Here is a 21,170-nt window from a genome sequence, read left to right as displayed (position 1 = left end):
GCAAAAGTTCCCATTTCTGGGTCATTTCCGGTGATCACTGCTTGCTGGGTCTTAGTGTCTCAGGACATCTTCTTGTCACTCTTGTCTCTCGATTACCTGTGAATCCAAGAAATCTGTTTGGGACTGATAACACCCATGGAGGGCAGACTTGAAGGCTGCATGAATCACAGCTCAGCATCTGCTGCCCAGGGGACAGAAGGGAGGCCTGGTCACCTCAGGCAGCGGAAACTGTGCTTCCTAACTAACAGAAGCTGCAAAACAAACAAACCAAAGCAAAACAAAACAACAGCTCTTAGGGTGACTAGGAGAGCAGATACCACAGTTCAGAAAATTACTGGAGACCGTGTAATAGTCACAGGTCGGGAAATATTAGGTAGATGAGCAATTTCCAGTCTGTCTCCCCAGGCTCATACCACCTCAGACTCTAGAACTGGGGACAGAAGCCCCTCCCAGACCCCTGCCTGGGCTCGAGGACTCCTTGGCTCTCCACTGTGGAGCTGCTGGGCTATGCCCGAAGGGTCATCCTGGCTGGCCAGGGGGTTCAGCTGGTCCTGCACGTCACATGAACTGCTACAGTGACATCAGCTGGTTGGGCCCGTTGAGCTTCCCCCAGGAAGGCAGCGAGAAGGTGATTTTCTCACACAGGGGAGTCATTGCAGGGCAGCCGAGAACACGCAGGACGGGACCGGCCTACATGCAGCTGCAGGGACTCAGGAGGAGGCAGATAGAAATGACACTGCTCATTTCTGCATTGCTGCTTGTTGTTCTTTGGGTGAGTTCATACACTTGTGGTAGAGCCTTGGGTAGTTTTTCTTCAGTGTTGCCTTTAAGCAGAATCTATCTATCAAATATAAAATTTTGCAGAGGATTTCATTCCTGTTGCTCATGTTAAATCAATGTTGAGGGTCCCAATGTTGTTTTTGGAATTGTGGACTCAATCAACTAATGTTCCCCAACTCCTAATGTTTTACTCCCACCTTCCCTCAGTTGGAGTTGTTGCAGAAAAGCCGCGAGGACCGAGAAACTCAAGCAGCTCCCAGAGGTCAGGGAGAATACAGCTTTAGTACACAAGGGGGGCCCAGTGGGATTGTTCCCAAAGAACTGAGCACTGACTGGGGTCAGGCGCTTTTTTTTTATATGTTTAGGCCTCTGGGTTGGGGGGGAAATCTGGCCGGGGTGCCAGAGAGATCCATCCCTATCAACTGTGATTCCTCAACTTTGTTTTGACAGGGAGGCCTCTAACTATGGTGCCTGCGGGAGTCATCTCTGATAAGGTATGGGAGGAGGAGGGGGACAGAGCTCTGAGCCTGAGGGCCTGCAGGAGACAGCTCCGATAAGGAGGGAGGAGGAGGGGGATTGAGCTCCTAGGGGGAGCTTGCCAGAGACAGCTCCAATAAGGGAGATTGAGCTCTTAGGGGGCCCTGCAGGAAAAACCGTCCCAACAGAGTGACAGTTTCAGCCAGGTGATGGTCACTTTATGAAGAAAGACTGTGGCAAAGGGAGCGAGTATCATTATCTACATTAAAGTGGGTTTTTATCAGTAGATTAGGTATTCATGGGGACTGTTGTTGAAATGTGATTTCAAATTTGACTTATTTTTGGTAATTGGCTTGAAGTAGATTTTTCATCTCTTACTTGGGTAAATAAATCAATCTATGTTACAGACTCATAATCAACACACCTTCCTAACTAAATACTACCCAGCCACACACCGCATTGCATCATTCATTAGGCAGTCCCCTCTGGGATTCTATCGTTATGCCAGCTACATTCCACTCCCTATACAAAAATCAAAATTTCCAAAATAAAGGCAGGTTATTTGGTGGGTTCCACCTGCCTGACCTCAGGAGTTGGGGGGCGGGATGTGAAGCAGACATCATGCCCCATCCCAGCTCAAAACCCTTCAGGGGCCCCGTATAGCCCGGGAAGCACAGTCCGTCATCCCACCTGGTGGGGAGGCAATGGAAGCCTCACAGATCACTGTTTCTGATCACCCACCACTGGTTTCTGTGACCAGGTTCCTCTGAGGCCCACCAGACTACCCCCCCCCCCACTGCTGACCATGCCACATTGAGGCCCCCCATCAGACAGCAAGTGTTGGGCTTCATGGAGAGAAGAAGGTTCCTGAAAGTTCTGACGGCTCTCTGGAACCTGAGCCCATTAGGGAAGCAGGAAGCTCTAACTGGAGGAGGCATCTGCCTGGCAGGGGGGAGAGGACACCCTCCATATTTACACTCAGGCTGGGCAGCAGGAACATTCCAGGGAGCATCTTTGCGTTTCTACATTGAGATGTTTGCCATTTTTATTTCAAGTTCAGATAGCGTTTTGAATACTGTGGATTGTAACCTTTTATGTGTCAATGGCATTGAGAATACTTTTCCCCAATCTCTCTCAACTTTTCACTTTACTTATGGAATTAATTAGCCAGAATTTTCTTTTTTAACTTTTATGTTGTCAAATAGCTGTGTTTTCTCAGAAAACTTATGGGGTTTTGTATCTTGATTTAAAAGGTTTCCCAATGCAATCTAAAGTTATTTTTAAAACACATTCTCATAAATGGCCATTCAAGATATTGGGTTTGTTTTTTTAACATTAAAAGTTTTAATCTGCCTATAATTAATTTGGGGGTTACATAGTGAGAAGGAATTCAACCTTAATTTTTTTCTAGGCAAATAGCCAGCTGTGCTCGATCCTTTATTAAATAAACATTTTCCCTAATAAGTTAAACAACATCTTTGTTTTCTATTATATTTCAGTAGATGTGATTTACTTCTATACACTCTGATCTATTCCACTTATTGATTTTTTTGATTTATTGATTACAGGAACTTTATTTTCTTTTTGCTCCTCTATTGAAATATTTTTTAAAAAAGTGTTCTCAGTCCCATTCATATGCTAACTGTAACTGTATTAAGTTTATATAACTTGGGAAAATGAAACATTTAGTAAGATATTGTCATTCAAGATCAATCTCTTTCCATTTGTTAATCTATTATTTTATGTGCCCTTAAATAAATTTTGCTGGTGACTTTTTTCCTACTTGTTTGCAAGTAGAAAATATTTTCTAAATATTTCACAATAAGTCACTTTTGAACTGCTTTTGTAATTTGTAAACAAACCACTGAACTGTCAGAATTTCATACATGCTAAGGTATCCACTGGGCCCATAACAACTCCATCTCACAGACATCTCATTGTTTCTCTACTTTACCGACCTCATCCCAGAGCAATAGGATAAAAACATGGCCATGCAGCCTCCTCGTACTGGGTCACTGAAAACTGAACCAAACCAAGAGGGCAGGACAAAGAGACCCACCAGCGGGTTCACTGGACGGGCTAGGCAAAGGTTGAGTTCCCGCCAGTCCCGGGTATATTTACCGGAACACCCTGGCTCTGTATTTCCTACAGGTGATTTTCAAGTACCTTCACAAACTTTGACCCAGAGGCCCCAGCTCAAGAACAAACAGCTTATTTGAAATGTGAAGATCATTTCCAAACCTAAGGGAAGAGCCATAGCCTCATCAGCATGACACAGTCTCAACCAAGTGTTTCCAGGGCAGGGCCAGGCTCCTCCTTGTCCCAAACGCTGGTTGGAGGCCAGGAAGTTCTGGTGACTTTGCAGAGGCCCCTCCCTTCCTGCTGTTTACAGAACAATGTAATGTTACACTGGGCAGAAGCCCCGGGAAATCCTGTACTCAGAGTCTAGCAGACAGGTGTCTTGGATCCCACAAAAGAGCAGAAACACAGCTTTCCTAATGCAGGAAAGGTAAGGCTTAATGCATTCAGCTTACAAGTTGCTAGGAGAAGCAAGGCTGTTGCAATTGATGGAGTAAGAATAGAGAGATGAGTACGAAAGTTACACTAAGATCTAAAACTATTAGTAGAAGCCCTATTTTTCATATCAGGAAGATAACAAAAAAGTGTCTTTAGTTGAGAAAATAGGACTGAATTACTAGCATATTATGTAGAGCAGCAGGTTCAAACTTTTTTGACAGAAACTAAGTAAAAATATAGATATTTTTTCACATTTTGACCCTGTGCACATCTGTTTACAAATGAAACAAGTTTTACAAAACTACTTGACGTGAAATGCACTCATATTTTCCAATACGTTCCACACCACTCTACTCCCCTCTGCTCCGTTCCACTTTAAAAAGATTTGGTCAGGACCCCCTAAATGAATTTCATGACCCACTGGTGGGTTGCAACTCATATTCCAGAAATATTGATCAGTGGTATAATGATAATCATCAAAATAACTGAAAGTAAAACAACTAAAAGAATTGAGAATCTGTATGTACATCTCATCAATACCATGTATACTTTAAATTTCTCACAATTTTATTTGTCAACTGCATCTCAATAAAGCTGACAAATACATAAAAAACACTCAAAGAAGTTATCTCTAGGCAGCGGAATCAGGAGGTAAGGAAATAACTTAAAAGATTGCTGCTTTTTAACCTGTGCTATTTACTTCTGTTTGATTTCCTATCATGTGTATTCATTGCTTTCATAAAAATAAAAAATACAACAATAAGGCAACCGAGGAAAAGAGGCCTTAATTTTTTTTGAGAGAAAAATGACATAATATGCTCCTGCTGGAATTCAATGGGAAGTGTACATCACCGCCCATGTAGCAGTCTCATCAAAAAAATTTAACCTGAACCGATTCATAAGCAAACAGTCAGACATTTGAGTTACAAGACCAATTCTCACTGAAAGGGGTGAGCTTGGAGACTTTGCTGACAAAACAGATAGGGCTTAACCACAAGAAAAGTCAGCCTGGTTCCAGATCTCAGTCTTGAATCTCTCACCCTGAATCTGAGTCTTGATGTTTTGATTTAGAAATTCTCAGTCTGTCTGACATGATTAAACTGTTCTGAGTTAGGTAGATGACTACAGCCTTGAAGGTAAAGATAGAAATATAGAAATGATGAAGTCATCAAACCCACAGTATTTATGATTTTGTGTTAAATTTCAGAATACGTTTCATAATCATTCAGGATAATGTGCATTACATATTTTAGAATGCCCCTAATGTTTAAGAGAATTTTACATTAGGGAATCTGACAGATTAGCCTTGTAATTTTGATTTAAATTTGGAATTTATTTTTAGATGTGATTTTAATTTAAAAGTTTTAAGAAATTTAATTAAATTTGTAAAAAAAAATCAAACTATTGTAAAATTGAAAAGAACTTGAATTACTACATTTTTAAAAACATTTATCAATTTTATTGATTATTTTGCCCCTCCACCATTTTTTTAAATTCCCATTCCTCTACCCCCACCCTTAATTTAAGTCGTTTCTCTCTGGTTCACATGACTTCGGTTTACTAGGACCCAGCAACAGCACCTTATCTGTTCCTGATCTCTCAGCAAAAGCATATTTTTGTTATATCCAAATTCCCCTCCAGGTGGACCAGGAATGTTCATGATGTCGGAGCGGGTGGCTGCCAGGACAACTAGGAGTGGGTTTTTCAGCTACAGCCACAGGCTGGGGGCAGAGAGGGAACTATTTCAGAGGCATGTCCTCCTTCCTGGTTGCCTCTCCTCCCCAGTGAGGTGGGGTGCACTGGCCTCAGGCCCAGGCTGTCTCTCCAGGTGGGTGTGCAACCTGCCCGCAGACTTGACGCCCCATACCTGCTGTGTGGTATGACCTGTAGGAGCCCCCAGGCCCAGCCCACAACAGAATGACCTCTTTCCTGGGCCTCGAGGAAGGTTGCTCAGAAGTGGATCAGAACCGAGCACAGAACATGAGGCAGCTTCTCAGATCTTCCTCCAAATCGAGCCTGCTTATCTGATGAGGCGAGTTCGAACTTCTGACCAGCGGGATGCCCTTTGCAAGACTAAAGAAAGCCCTCTGAATGCAGCAACACCAGAAATGGCTCAGGAGAGAAGCTCCTGCCATTCACACAGAGAGCCTCTCGCTTCTGAGAGAGCTTAAGACAAAAACATGAAAAAGAATGGGAAAGAAAGAGGCAAAGTGGTGGTACCCTGAGAGAGATTAAGCCCAATTTATTTGATTAGTATATGCTTTTTGAAAGAAAATTGACTGCTGAGCTTTGTATTTACCTGGGGAAGTCTGCTTCTGTTGTACAAAAAGAACAAAAGAAGTTTATTTCATGCTGTTAAGATAATGCATTCAGTCAGTGTGGCCCCTTTGCTTCCATTCTTGATGGAACTAGAGAATGAAGGAGCTTGTTCTGTTTATGAATTATGTACCCACTGGGTAAAGGCACAGCAGCTGGCAAAGGCGGCATTCTACTTCACACTCAACAAAAGTGACCACAGCTCTAGAGTGTAGAGAGAAAGTGAGAAGTGGTTCTCGAGGAATTACTTGGAATTGGTTTTTTTTTGGCAGGCATATGTGATCATGAAACAGTTCCCCATGGAACAGAAAGAAGAGCTGAGCCTCAGTGTGGGGTAGATCACCAGGTGTCCTGAGTGGCAGCAGGCAGGGGTGGCCTCGCTCTACCCACACCACCTGGTCCCTTCTCCCGGCTGGTGGCTCAGCCTGTAGTATTCAGCATTGGTAGGAGATAGCAACACAAAGAGCCAAGTTTCTTAAGGCAAACAAGCTTCCTGCTATGTGTATGATATAAATGCGCCCATGTGAGCATTGCTCATGGATAGAGGAAAAGGGTCTGATCACTGTAGCGGAGGTCGTAAGTGTGCCCAGCACCAAGTGCTGGCCTGGGAGGTATAAATGCATGACCCCCAAACACTAGCAGTTGTTGGCCTGGGAGATATAAATGCATGACTCCCAAGCACTAACAGTGCCTTTTTGAAATGACTATGCTGCTGTTTTCAAAAACAAACTTTCTTCCCTGGAGGCCATGCTCCAGTGTGCCCTTTCCTCAGGGGTCTAACAAAGAAGCACTACTCCATTTATTCTGCAACATCCATTTCCGTCCCGCATATAAGGCCCCTAGAGCCCACCTTCCTCCCCCAGCCCTGTCTCCCCCAGTGGCCCTCATGGCACCTCATATTTGTGCCATGCTTTGCTTTTCCCTGGACTCCCTTAATGCTGTTTTGCGAGGGCCAGGAAGTGAGAAGTGAACTGCCTGGTCTATGCCTGGGGGGCAGGTGCTGGGGGTGGGGGTGTCCAAGCCCCACATGCTTCTGCCTCCTGGCAGCAGCTCCCTCAGCCTAGGGCCTGCTTGCCCCACACCAGGCAGGTAGAGGGCCTGCAGGCAGGGCTCCTGGCTCTTCCTGGGCCTCAGGTAGGTCTAGATGAGTCTTGTCACTTCCAGGGACTGTTTGGATGAAACTTTACCCACCCCTAGGAGTGGACAATCACCCAGGGATTAAGCAATGTTGGCCTCTGTGGGTTCCGCATAGGTATCTCTTCCATGCTTACCTAGGCCCTCTGGGAGGCCACCTGACTTTGGACAGACAGATCTGGGGCTGAATTCCACCTCTGACAATGACTAGGGGTGACATTAGCCCTGGGGTCACACACTCCAATGCTATATCATTTCTGTCACAGGGCAAAATGTCATTTATCGGGGTGGGGATTCTGCTTCTGAGCTCTCTCTCTGGGTCTATTGGACTCTTGGATTAGGGGGCTGAGTGGAGACAGGGAGAAACGTAGAGCCTGTGGCCTCTGTACGGAGCAGTGGACCACCTCCTCACGAACCAGCACCAAGCAGGAATGTGAATCCAGTGTGACCAGAACTTTCAATTTTTCACAAGAAGACAAGTAGCCAAAGTTTGGTGAAATCTCTTAATTTTTAAATGTTGGCCACTAATTCAATTGTTCTCACGTGTCTCCCCCCCCCCCCCCCCAACACACACACACTGCACAGAACATTGCAGCTGATCATGCGGCTGGATTTCCCCTCTGTCTCAGGCAGACACACCTTATGTCTCTGAGACTCGGGTTGCTTTTCTCTGACATGTTTGTGACACGACCTCACAAAGTTGTGAGAACACAACGTGATGATATATGTGTAGCACCTGGAACACAGGTCAGCACAAACCATGTTCATCACACCCTCTCCGCCCTTTCTTGCTTCTCCCTAGGTTTTGCTTCTGTCTCCGCGAGGAGCAGCAACTTTGCCAGCTGGACAACATTTTGGTGTCCCCCTCCCTCAGATCTTTCTCGCATTTGTTACTTTCTTCGGTTTGCGAATCCCCGAGTGGACTTTTAGGCAAGTGACAGCAGAGCTGTGCATCCTGAGAGAACAGCAACATTAGCTCCAGGAGAAGGTTTTTTGAAGGTTTTCTCCCTTCAGTTCCTTCTGGTAGCAAAGCCACCATCCTCTGAGATGACAGGGAACCCGAGAGATTCTAAAGAACTAAGTCCCATGGGTATAAGAGAGAGCAATGTTTACCTGCTAACAGTCCTTTTGGAGAAGCTGGTCCTCATAATGAGTTACTTTGTCATAAAAAATTGAAGGTTGGGCCGGGGAAGGCAGCTCTGAACCAAGGGTGGAGAGAGAACAAGGGAATCAGCCTCCCCAAGAGACCCACTATGATCCTGTGCCTATTGCATCTGGGATGGCTTGTGTGGTAGAGAGCGTGCATGGTCCTCGAGAGAATATTCTGTCACTGAGCCCTGTGACCCAAGTCTCTCTAAGCACTGGCTGAAGGACTTACTACACACAGTGAGACTTGCTGATAATCTGGCCATCCTGAGTCACATTTGATCAAGAATCTGCTTCCAGGGCCAGCCCGGTGGCTCAGGCGGTTGGAGCTCCATGCTCCTAACTCCAAAGGCTGCCGGTTAGATTCCCACATGGGCCAGCGGGCTCTCAACCACAAGGTTGCCAGTTCAACTCCTCGAGTCCCGCAAGGGATGGTGGGCAGCGCCCCCTGCAACTAGCAACAGCAACTGGACCTGGAGCTGAGCTGCGCTCTCCACAACTAAGACTGAAGCTGAACGGCACTCTCCACAACTAAGATTGAAAGGACAACAACTTGACTTGGAAAAAAGTCCTGGAAATACACACTGTTGCCCCCCCCCCCCAAAAAAAAAGTCCTGTTCCTCTTCCGCAATAAAAAAAAAAAAAAAAAAAAGAATCTGCTTCCAGATCCTTCCAGATGTAGAAAATTGGCCATAAGGAAGATGAATGGAGATATTATTTCTGAGGTGAAGGCTGAGCAGCAGATAAAATCTCTTCCTCCAGGGGAAGCCATATGCCATTTGAAGTGTGGCTCTTTCAGTTTAGCTTAAGGGCTCCTATGGAATAATCTTCATATCCAACGAGATTTATATAAATTTCAGATCACACATCTGGATAGGTCTCTTTATCTCTCTTTGCCTCTCTCTGTCTCTCTTTCTCTCTCTCTCTCTCTCTCTCTCTCTCTCTCTTTCTCTCTCTCTCTCACACACACACACACACACACACACACACACTCAGAGTCTCCTTCCCATCCCATCCCCCCAACTGTGGTTCCGACCCTAGTTGCCTAGTTGCCTTAACCCAGAGCAGGAGAGCTGGAGAGCTGACTCCCTCTAGGGGTGACACCAGGAACTGCTGGAGAAGCTGACTTGGAACTAGAAACACTGGCCTGGTCCACACACTTAAGCTGAACCTAAGCATTAAATCTGAAAAACTGTTGGCTTCAGAGAAGGTGCAACCCATATTATATCCCCAAGCTCAGCCAAGATGACGGAAACTGGAGAACATGTGCATGACAATGTCCTTACTCAGGTGGGGTTAAATCATCATTAATAAGCACTAGCTCAGGAGCCCGACACCTCATGACTTGCCAGCTGTGTGACTCTGGGCAGCCTACCTGACCCCTCAAGGCATCAGTAAAACGGTGCTAGAAATACTCTGTAAGGCTTTCCTGTGGATGAAATGAGGTGTTACATGTTACCAGTATGTGTTAGCAACATTATACTTGCACTACTTATAAATCGATGTTGGTTATTGTTTCTTCCTCAAATTTCAATTCTATTGCTGCCCCTGCCCTTCAGTGCTCCCCAGACAGCCTTCCTCATGGAGCGAGGAATTCCATCGCAGCACAAACTTTACAACATTTCTTTTCAACTAGAGAACAGATATGACACCTTTGTAATATCATGTACAGAAAATGAATCCAAGGCACAAAGCTTCAAAATTGACATTGTTCCAGAAGCTCTTTGAAGGTGTCTATTTTTATCTTCACAAAGTGTAATTCCCTTACTCTAAAGGGTGCTCAGGAGAAATAACACCCCAGATTGCATGATCTCCTCATGTTCACTGCGGGTATTTCTCCCTGGGGAAGGACAGGGAGCCTGCAGTTCTGGGGGTGAACCCATCAATAATTGTGTCTGTGGAAGCTGGGAGAAGACAGCACAGCCTACTTCCCAATGAGGGGCCATGTGACCAACTGTAAAAACCATTATGAGGCCTTTCAAAACCACCACATTTCGAGGTGCCCAGGCAAGATACTTCCACAGGAATCATTTTTGTTGCTCTGTGTGCTGGAATCTCTGAGTGTGCCCACAGCATTCCAAGAAGAAAGCATGGCATGAGGCCCCATCCTGGGGGGCAATGTTTGATCTGTGCAATAGTGAACCTGTGTTAGTCCAAGCTCTAGGGCTGAGTCCCTGAGTAGAACACAACACAACTCTGCTATTTGCACATTTGTGATTGTAGACCTTTGTATCTGGGGCTATGATTTCACTGAGGCCCTCTCCTTGCCATGGCCCAGGCAGTTTGCAGTTGCTGACCAATTGTGGGTGGACACAAAACCCAGAGTCGGGCTAGACCACACCTGAAAGCCACCAAGGCAGTGGGATCAGTCAGCTTCAGGGCCAGGCGACCATAATAAGGCTACCACTCATCTCCAACCTTGACACAGGAGCGCAAAAGCAAGCACCCACGGGACTGGGGCTGGGGTGGAGGCATCTACCTGGTGGCTTGGAAGCCAGGGGAGAAGGCAGGAACCTGGTGGAATTGTGGGAGGGAGTCTGTGTGGTGTTTTCTGAAGAAGTTCCTCTGCAGCCCGCACTTGATTCCTGGTTTTGCAGACCCGAGTGGCCCAACAGCTTCTGTTTGAGTCTCAGCCAGAAACTCTATGTAGGCGTGGTTGTTGGTGGAGTCCTTGTTGCACAGGGATGAAAGAGTCTGTTACAGAAAAAGAGAAGGTTCTGAGCACATTGAAAATGCTGATACTCACTGTTCAGATCCCCCAGGCTGCATCCTTCCTGGTCTCGGATTTTTGCCAATGTTGCAGAAACATTTTGTTGTGTCCTTATTGCATGTTAAAAAATGAATGGAAAATGCACATAATGTACTTTTCACCATTTTAAACCAGAGGCTTTTAGTACATTTACAATGGTGTACAACCAGCACTACTATCTAGTTCCAGAGCATTGTCATCACCCTTATAGGAAACCCTGCACCCAGTAGCAGTCACTTCCTACTCCCCTCTCTGCCCAGCCCCCCACAACCACCAATCTGCTCTGTCTCTAAGATTTGCAGATTTCCCTTGCTTTTGACATACAATGAATTGGGTGGAGCAATTCCTGTAAAGCAATCAGTTTAAAAGTGAAACTGGGTCAGCCCTGTTAGTCTGGCCAGGGGCACCTCCCTTTCCCGTGTGGAGGGGACTGGTTCCTTTACCACACTGTGATGTACCAGATGAGAAGAAGGGCATCACCATGTACAAAGCTTAATGCCAGGCAGGGGGCCGGGGGACACAATAACCTTTCCACTTTCTTCTTTCTCAATCCTACAAGGAGAAGCAGGAGTCTTCCCAACACTAGACAATTCACATATTCATTCATTCATTCATTCATTCATTCATTCATCAGCAAACATTTTTGAAGAGTCTCCTGTGTGCTAAACAGAGTGCTGGGAATGGGAAGGTCTAGACCTGCCCCAGATCCATGGACATATGAACACTCTGACATCAAATACAATATGAGTGCTTTTTTTAAAAAAAATTTATTGGGTAATATTGGGGAACAGTGTGTTTCTCCAGGGCCCATCAGCTCCAAGTTGTCCCTCAACCTAGTTGTGGAGGGTGCAGCTCATCTCCAAGTCCAGTTGCTGTTTTTCAATCTTAGTTGTGGGGGCACAGCCCACCCTCCCATGCCAGAATTGAACCGGCAACCTTGTTAAGAGCTCATGTTAACAAGCTCATAACTTGTTATGGCCGCCCCTCTGGCAGCTCAGTGGGAGCTTGTTGCCTTCAATCTACCATGTTTCCCCAAAAACAAGACCTAGCCAGACCATCAGCTCTAATGCATCTTTTGGAGCAAAAATTATAGTAAATAAGACCAGGTCTTTAATATAATATAATATAATATAATATAATATAATATAATATAATATAATATAATATAATATAATAGTAAAATAAGACCGGATCTTATATAATATAATATAATATAATATAATATAATACCGGGTCTTACTAATTTTTGCTCCAAAAGACACATTAGAGCTGATGGTTCAGCTAGATCTTATTTTGGGGAAACATGGTAGTTATGGAGGGCACAGCTCACTGGTCCATGTGGGAATCAAACCTGCAACCCTGTTGTTCAGAGCTTGCACTCTAACCATTTGAGCCATCTGGCTACCCCAATATGATTGCTTTTGATGGGATAGTATTGGCAAGGTGCTCTGTGCACCTAGAGAACCTACCTGAAGGTCAACATAGTGGGGCACCGATCATGCCACCCTGGCTCCATCTGGACTCCTACGCCTCCCTCTGTCTCTGCTCCCAGATCATTAACAAGGACCTGCTGGAGTTGCGGCATGGAGCCCGGGGTGGGTTCCTTCTCACCTACCCAGGATGACCCTTCTGCTTTGCCTGTTAACGTTCATGCATCCCATGAAACCTGTCTTGCTGTGATCTCTTCTAGAAGTTTCCTCCTCAGCAGGCTCAGGCCACACGTGTTTTTCTCCATTGTGACCCACCAGGCTGCAGGGTAATTGTGTGATGCTTTTCCCTTCTACAATAGGAGACAACGTGAGGGAAGAGTGGGTATCTCCAGAACCTGGCTCAGGTAGGATGTACAATAAAGAGTTGTATAAATGATTTGACTCAGGGGTCACCCACGCAAGAGTGTTTCACAGGTGAGCACCTGTCTATATGTCTCAGCGTGACCTCTGACTTGACCAGACCATTGCTTCTAGTTCTAAATCCTGGGAGACGCTGATTACTGCTGATTTCTTCCAGCTGAGCCGTTGCTTTTCCCACTAATGACCAAGCAAGCTCGTATAACAAACTCATATATCTCCTGAAGCCTGAAATTTCCTACATCCTTCCTGCAGGATTATCCCTTGTCCTGATCACTAAGAACCTTGGATAATCTGGACACAACCGAATTTGGGATAGAATTACACCACAAAATTTCTGGCACCTCTCCCCACTTTGGTCATCGGCGTGTTCTCACTTTTCACCACGAGATGGCGCAGCAAGGCCAGGTGTCAGGCCCAGGATGGTGTCCTGGGGCGGCAGCTTCTGTTTCAAAATAAGTGTGTGTTCTCCAATGCAGACTGTGGATTTGATGCAGAGAGTGCTGGAGGTAGATAATGAGTGTGCTCCTGGCTAGCCCTGAAGGTGGCAGAATATTCTTTGGAAACGGAGTACACAATTTCATCCATAGTCTACATTTAACAGGAACTCCAAGACCACCCTGAACCTGGGCTAGTTGTAAAGCCAGCCTTACTGCAGAAACAGTGCTGGGGAATTGGAGAATTGCAATTATGGTGTTACCTAAATTCTGACTCATGCCTTGAAATATTTTCCTGTGTGTCCCCACTCACACACCCCAGGACTGCGGGAGTGGCTGGAAAGCAAACGGGAGTCCTGGGGTGTCTGTTGGTATGAGACTCTTGCATGCAGGATTGCCAGAGTTGGGAAGAGGAGGTGAAAGCAGCATCAAATGCCAAGGAATCAAGAATTCAGTCTTCCAGGTGGTCATAAATGTGTATTTGTGAAAGTAAGAGTCTAGAAATATGGTATGTCCTCATTTGTTATCTTTAATGTGATACTTTAAATATTTACAAAGGAATGTGAGACTATTTATATTCTTGCCCAAGACTCACAAAGTAATTGAACCTCGACAACCCCAGTCCAACCAAACACCATCTATCTGGTTACTCTGTCTAAGCAGTCAGAGGGAAATTCCTAAAACTAATCCACTTGCTTAAACACACTTGGACCAAAACTAAATTTCCTTACCAAGATCTGTAAAACCTCTATGATCAGATCTCCTAGGGCATCATTCTCTCCAGATCTCCTTGCTCAAACTCTGATACCAGCCCTTTTATTCCTTATTTTTGGTCTGTGTTTTAGATCCCACCCAACTCTTTACTGCCTCAGGCCCTTTGTACTCACTGTTCCCTCTGCTTTCCCCCAGCCCTTCCTCTGGCTTCCTCCTATTTTTTTTTTTGTGTGTGTGTGTGTGTGTGTGTGTGTGTGTGTGTGTGTGTGTGTCTTTCAGGTGTTTGTTTTAATGTCACCATGAGAAAGGTATCCTCTGAACAGTCAGTAGGAAGTAGCTATCACCCCATCCCTGCCTTTCTCTCATTTGCCTTAGTTGAAACCCCTACACTTACAATGGGAGACAGCAAACCTTCACAATAATAAACCAAAGGCAATACCACATCCCTGGAGAGATTGCAGAAATTAGTGCCACCATGAAAGACTTGAAAGATGCAAGAATGGTGATTCCCAAAATACTCTTATTCAAATCTCATAGTTGGTCTTTGCAAAAAGACAGATGGATTCTGGAAAATGACAGTGGATTATCATGAGTTTAATTAAGTGGTAACTCCAACTGCAGTAATGGGGTAGATGTTTTTGCATGACTTGAGCACAGAAACGTATCCCCTGATTTGTAGCTGCTGATCTATCCAAATGCCCTTTTCTCTATCTCTGTCAATGAGACCAACCAAAAGCTGTTTGCTTTCAGATGGAAATACCTGCGATATACCTTCACTGTTCAATATAAGGGACATATCAACTCTTTAGCCCAATGTCATAATTTAGTCTGCATGGATCATGATTGCCTTTTCCTTCCACAGTATGTCACACTGGGGCATTACACTGATAGCATTAGGATTATGGATCCAGTGGGCAAGACATAGCAACCACTCCAGACTTAGCAGTAAGGCATTTACGTCTAAGGGTTGGGAAATAAATCAGACAAAAATTCAAGGGCCTTCCACCTCAGTAAAATTTCTAGGGGTCCAGTGGTCTGGGGCATGTTGAGATACCCCTTCTAAAGTGAAGAAGTAGTTGTTACATCTGACTCCCCGTCCCCCAAAAAATGGAAAAAAATATAATTCTTTCTAGGTATCTATTATTTTGGAGGCAACATATTTCTCATTTGGATGTGCTACTCAAGTTTATTTACTGAGTGAATCAAAACACTGCTAATTTTGAATGAGGACCAGAAAAAAAGAGATCTATGCAACAGGCTGCTGTGCAAACTGCAGGGCCACTTGGGTCATATCCAATGGTGTTTGGTGTGTTTGATGCTGTTTGAAGCTTTTAGCAGGTCCCTATAGGTGATTCACAGAACAGGCCCTTAGGATCTGGGGGCAAAGCCTTACTCCACTTTTAAGAAACAGGTCTAGACCTGCTACTAAATGTTTAACCATGAATCATCAAATTACAATGCAACTTGGGCTACCCATGATTCATGGCTGTTATCTGACCCACCAAGCCATAAAGTTAGGCACGCACAGCAGCACTTCAGCATCCAGTGGAAGTGGTATGTGCAGCATCAGGTGTTAGTAGAAGGATCAAGTAAGTTACATGAGTTCCAGTAGGAAGTGGTCCAAATGCGTATGGCCCCACTCTTACCTTCTCTCTCCCAGTCTTCACCTATAGCCTCATGGAAAGTTCCCTACAATCAATTGATAGAGCAAGAGAAGACACTGACCTGGTTTAAAAATTGTTCAGCACGAGATGCAGGCACCACCAGAAAGTGGATGATTTCCGCACTTTCTGGGACGTCTCTGAAGAACAATGGTAAAGGGAAATCTTCCCAATGGGCAGACTCCTAGCTGTGCATGAGGTAGTTATCTACTTTGTTTGATAGGAGAAATGCCCAGACACGTGATTATGTTCTGATTCATGAGCTGTGGCTGATGATTTGGCAGCATGATCAGAAACTTGAAAGGATCATGATAGTGAAACTGGTGACAAATAAATTTGAGGGATCAGTATGTGAATAATCCTCTCTAAATGAGCAAAAAGATGTGAAGATATTTGTGTCCAATGAAAATGCTCACCAAACGGGGACCTCAGCAGAGGAGGATTTTAAGAATTAAGTGGATGGTATGACTCGTTCTTTGGATACCTGTCAGCCTTTTCCCCCTGCCAACCCTGTCATCACTCAAAGGGCTCATGAAAAAAGTGGTGGTGGTGGCAAGGATGAAGATTATATATGAGCTCAGAGACATGGACTTTCATTCACCAAGGCCAGCCTGACGATGCCCACTCCGTGAGCAGCAGAGACTATCACTGAGTCCCTGGTATGGCACCATTCTCCAGGGTGATAAGTCAGATACTGGGTGACAAATTGATTTCATTGGAATACTTCCATCATGAAAGGAATAGGATTTTGTTTTTCTTGCAATAGATACTTAACTCTGGATAAAAATGTGCCTTCCCTTCACATAATACTTCTGCCAAAACTACCATCTGTGGACTTCCAAAATACCTTCTTCACTATCAGGGTATTCTACACAGCATGGCTTCTGTTCAAGGACCTCACTTCACAGCAAATGAAGTGCAGTGGTGGTCTCATGCTCATGAATTCACCGGTCTTACCATGTTCCCTATCATCCAAAGCAGCTGGCTTGATAGAATGGTGAAATGGCCTTTTGAAGACTCAGTTAGAGTGCCAGTGAGGTGGCAGTTCCTAGCAGGACTGAGGCAAGGGTTTTCAGGAGGCTGTATATGTTCTAAATCAGCATCAAATATGGCGATGTTTCTATAATAGCCAGGATTCAAGGATCCAGGGATGAAGGGATGGAAATGGGAGTGACAGCACTCACTATTATCACTAGTGACCCAATAGTACAATTGTTGCTTCCTATTTCCACAACCTTATGCTTTGCTTAAAAGTCTTAGTTCTAGAAGGAAGAGTGCTTCCACTAGGAGATACAAAAATGATTTCATTGACATGGAAATTAAGATGGCTTCTCAGCCACTTTCTGTTTCTCATGCCCCTAGTCAGCCAAAAATGAAGGGAGTTGTGGTGCTGCTGAGTAAATTGACCCTAACCAGCAAGGGGAACTTGCACTGCTATACAACAATGGAAGTAAGGAAGAGTGGGTTTGGGATACTAGAGATACTGTAGGGTGTCCTGTGATTAAGGGCAATAAAATAAATTCAGCACCAAGTAAGCAGTACTAGTAATGACCTAGAAACTTCAGGAATGAAGATTTGAGTCACCACACCAGGTAAAGGACCACAACCAGCTGAGGTGCTTGCTGAAGGCAATGGGGATACAGACTGGGTAGTGGAAGAAAGTATACGAGGTCTGACAATTAAGATTGTGAACTTGTTGCCACGATGTTGCTAAACTTTTTTTGATATCAGAGTTACGAATTTGTACCAACTGGAAAAATAGTTAACCAAGTTGACTATTTGGAAGTGCTGACAAGGCTGTGTGAAAAAGTTAGACGACCTAAACTTTTCACCAGCAATTCATGGCCCTTGCATCACGACAATGTACCAGCTCACACAGCACTGTGAGAGAGTTTTTAGCCAGTAAAAGAATAACTATTGGAACACCCTCCCTACTCACCTGATCGGCCCCCAACGATTTTTTTTCTTTACCCGAAGATAAATATTGAAAGGAAGACATTTTGATGACATTCAGGACATCAAGGGTAATATGACGACAGCTCTGATGGCCATTCCAGAAAGAGTTCCAAAATTGCTTCGAAGGGTGGACTGGGCACTGGCGTCACTGCATAGCTTCCCAAAGGGCGTACTTTGAAGGTGACCGTAGTGATATTCAGCAGTGAGGTGTGTAGCACTTTTTCTAGGATGAGTTCACAAACTTAATTGTCAGAACTTCGTAGAATTATAATAATAAAAGAAATATAAAATGGAAGACAGTTATAATTACTGCCTATATATGACCACGTGACTAGTTACAGAAATGAGGATTGCAATTATGAGTACTTTCTCCCTATTTTGCATGTGTGCATGCATAAATATCTTTGTTTTTGTCCTCTCTTACTTCATTATCACGTCAGATAAGATGCATTGACTTTATATCATAGTACTTCAGCATTCTTGATTTTACATCATAGTGTTAAAGTTACAAGATACCAAGGAGAAGAGGAAATATCACTCATCTTTTTATCTCCTTTTCTGGGGAAGGGGTTAGTGCTTTTTGGGTTGTATCAGGATAGTTGTATCATGTTAGGCAGAATTATGAGCTTGCTATTGCTTTTACTCGGAGACAAAGCATGGTTTGCAGAGATGTGTATAGGTACCAAGTTCACCAAGAGTGGACTTGTGATGGTTAACTTTATGTGTCAACTTGACTGGTCAAACGTACTGAGCATGTCTGTGTGGGTGTTTTCAGATGGAGTTAACATTTGAATCGGTACACCGAGTAAAGCAGATGGCCCTCCCTAACGTGGGCGACCCTCACTTGAAGGCCTGAATGGAACAAAAAGCCTGACCCGCCCTTGAGTAAGGGATAAATCCTCTTGCCTGACTGCCTTCTAACTGGAACACTGTTTTTGTTCTTGCCTTTGGGCTCAAACTGAAACATTGGCTCCCCTTATCAGCTTTCACTCGGGAACTTATACCATTTGCTCTGCTGGGTCTCTGGCTTGCCAAATGCAGATTTAGGGATTTCTCAGTTTCCATAATCATTTAAGACAATTTCTTACAATAAATAAACAGATAGATAGATATATAGATACATACATACATACACACACACACACACATACATACATACATACATATGTACAGGGTTCTCTGGAGAACCCTGACTAACAAGGCCCTTCTGAAATCTATTCAGGAAAGCAAGGAATTTGTTGACATCAGATTAGGAGCCCTACCCTAGAAGCTTTTTTGTGCTCAGGGTTTACCCACAAGGCACAGAATATAGAGGCAGTTTCTGGGTGTGGACCGGTATCGGGCCGGGATCGTATCTCATGAGACCGAAGAACGGAAACACGGACCCAGGAGAAGTAAAGAGTTTTAAAAAGAGGATAGTTTATTAAAAGCAAAGGGTCAGAGCTCCCAAGCAGGAGGGGGTCTCGAATGGGGATGCTCTGTGACTGAGGCAAAAGTTCTTACTTTTATAGCTTCCCTTGTCTGTTTGAAGGGAGCTGTAGCCTTCTAATGGAATTCATCTATCAGGATCGTCCTGTTTGCCCATCCTGAAGGGATTAACAAAATAACCCATTCCTATCTATCAGATCTGTTCCTTTGTCTGGCCAGAAGGGATCTGAGATTATCTATTAACTTCAAGGTGTATTCTCATGTCTCTGTCCTGGAGTGAAGGAGACATTCCAAGACCTAGAGTTTCAGGATATGGCTGTTTTTTTGGTTTATTCCACCAGGGGCCCCCGCTCTACCTAGCAATATACTAACTTAACCTGTCTCAAAATCTTCAAGGACCCAGTACTATTAGGTTCTTACCTAATTCAACTGTAAAGTGATCTCAGACTTTCCATTTTTACCCTCTTGCCTCATATTCTAGGAAGCACTCCTGCCCAGAACACACATTTTCGGTGCAGACCACATGACCTCACACACCTTGTGCTCACCTATGGTAGACAGATGCTTGTGATATTACAAACCTGCAAGAGAGACAGGCTTTAGGGACCATTATACCTGTGCTGCTGTCATTAAGCTCTTCTTGTTGACCCAGTTGATTGCCCCCAGGCCCTCTCAGTCACTGCTGTCTTCATCTCAAGTATTAGGAAAGGGGACAGTGTCTTGTGTAATAGGCATGAGATGATGATGCCGCCTTCCCATGACTCTAATTGCTGCCTGCAGTTGTGGATTTATTGCTTGAAAACCTTATTTCTGGACTACAACACGGGTTTTAATACTAATAACCACTTACACATTTGTGTTCAGAAAATAAAATCACGTGATTGGGGGGACGTGAGGGAAGAATGACACCAGTTAATGTTTCCTTGAAACTCTTCAATAAGAGTTCTTCATTGATTCTGTATACAAAATAAAATAGAGATAGGCAGAAAAGGGGAAAAAAATGTGCTTCCATTTTACTTGTATTGATTTATTCATGGCCAACCATGAAAAAGAGTAAAATGTCATATGATTATAATTTTATGAATTGATTACCAGCTACAGATGCATTACAGAAGGCACTGAACATTTTTTTAAATAATAAAGATAAAAGCAACAACTAGCATAGAGAATTGCCTCCCACCAATGAGAACTCCCCATAACAATATGAATCTGTAAATTCTCAGTGAATACATCGTGTTGGCTGAGGTGGGTAAGGGAGGGGAAGACTGACATTATCTTTGCGAGTGTAAATTGCCTCCACATTTTTGGAGGGTAATTTGCAAATATCCAAAAAGTTTTAATGGGCATACTAATTGATGTAGTAAGTTTCCCAAGAATCCAAAAGCATATCCACACAATAATATTTGTACAACACTGTCCAAATTTGTAACAAAAGATAATCTGAAGACAGGAAAATGTGCACCAATAGATATTTCCACATGATAAAACTTATATAGCCATTAAAAATAATGCTACAGTTCTATATGTACTTACATAAAATGATGAACATGATACATTATTAAGTGAAAAAATTGACATATAAATTACAACTGATATACATAAAAGAGGAAATCACACAGTTTGTTATTTCCTTAGGAAATTGAATTACATAGAAAGGAGGCTGAGAAACATTGTACAGTGTTTATCTCTGATTCCCAACAATTACTCTATTCATCAAAATAAAGGTTTGGTATCTAGTATCAACTATCTAACTATTTGGTATCAACTATCTTCAATTTCTGTCCTGTGAAGTGGAGAAAAATAACCATCCTCATTCCTCACGCAAAACGATCCTTCTCTTTGTGCGTTATCTTAAAAAGAAAATCCTGAAGAGAAGAGTAGTTTCTCTACCCAGCCCTGCAGAGACTTGCATCCTGTATGAAAATCAGGACTTAGCTGTTAGCCAAACATCAACGCTGTCTTAGTCTAGTCTGACTGCTATAGACTTGGGGACTTACAAGCAACAGAC

The sequence above is a fragment of the Rhinolophus sinicus genome, chromosome 16, assembly GCF_057876585.1.
Source record: "Rhinolophus sinicus isolate RSI-liver-muscle chromosome 16, RSI-T2T, whole genome shotgun sequence".
Taxonomy (NCBI): Eukaryota; Metazoa; Chordata; class Mammalia; order Chiroptera; family Rhinolophidae; genus Rhinolophus; species Rhinolophus sinicus.
This window is presented reverse-complemented; position numbering follows the sequence as displayed.